The 1,082-nt window shown below is 54.3% G+C and overlaps 1 protein-coding gene across 1 annotated transcript in view; it reads right to left on the reverse strand.

Moving 5' to 3' along the window:
* The window catches only part of PCSK7 (proprotein convertase subtilisin/kexin type 7), a 27,268-nt gene extending 26,186 nt beyond the window's left edge, over nt 1–1,082 (reverse strand). Inside the window, exon 1 of the mRNA XM_011926838.1 lies at nt 1,031–1,082. The gene's annotated coding sequence lies outside the window, so the exon portion shown is untranslated. The remainder of the gene's footprint in view (nt 1–1,030) is intronic.

Here is a 1,082-nt window from a genome sequence, read left to right on the forward strand (position 1 = left end):
GCCCGCCTCAGCCTCTGGAAGTGTTGGGATTACAGGCTTGAGCCACCGCGCCTGGCCAGAGACTCTGTTTAAAAAAAAAAAAAAAAGAACTGGGGGACAGACAAATGGGGTGACAAGACGTGTGTGTACCTATGGTGGCTAGGCTTCTTCAAAAGCCTTTGCTCTCCACTGAGTCCACCCTGGGGCAGGGCTTAGTACTCAGACACACACCCAAGCGGCTCTACCTCAAAGCATTCCAGAAAAATGGGAATTTTACTGAAAGACTTCCTGGAAAGGGAAAGGAGAACTTATGCCACCTCTCCTTCCCCTCTAAAATCCTCAGACTACATTTCTTCCTCTTTTTCTCTTAGGCTTCCAGATATATTACCTCTCAATCCCTCCCTGCCCCTGGGAGCCTCAATTCTCCCAAGGTATTTAGGTGTCTTCCCTAGTCTGCAAACTCTACTAAGTAAACAAACAAACAAAACCCTTGTTAGCCAGACAGTGGCCCCTCTAGGCAGGCTCCTTCAGACTCAGAGGATCCCACCACAGATGTCCGGAAGAAAGAGAAGCATGAGCTCCTTCTGTCTCCCAGTGGCAGAGCAGCATTTTTATCCCCCAGGCTTCTGGGAAAGAAACCTTAAATGCCTTCTGAAAGCAGGTCTCAACCTTTCCCAACGGCTAGGCCTCTCTTTACAGCTCTTAGTTGACAAGGAAGAAGAGAATGGGCAGCCCGGAATCCAAGATCCTGCTCCCAAGTGACTGTCCTCGCTGTTCTACACCCGGCTCCTAGAAGCCAGCTTGGGTACAGGATCAGTTTCCCGATTCCCCCTCCATCGGCCTCGATCGCTCCGTGCAATGTGCCCCTCTCCTCATTAGCACCCACATTATCCTGGAATCCTGGACCCTGGGGCCCCATCTCCCTGGGGTCCCCCACGTCAGGACTTCAGGCACCCTCTGTGCAGCCCTCTCATCCTCAGACGCCGGTTCCCCCCACTTCTGGGCCCCCCTGACTTCCCAGGTCCAGCCCCACACCTAGTTCCCAACTCACCGGCCCGGCCGCAGCTGCCGCCGCCTCCCTGCGGAAACTCGCGGCTTCCCGG

The sequence above is a fragment of the Colobus angolensis genome, unplaced genomic scaffold, assembly GCF_000951035.1.
Source record: "Colobus angolensis palliatus isolate OR3802 unplaced genomic scaffold, Cang.pa_1.0 Scaffold7, whole genome shotgun sequence".
Lineage (NCBI taxonomy): Eukaryota > Metazoa > Chordata > Mammalia > Primates > Cercopithecidae > Colobus > Colobus angolensis.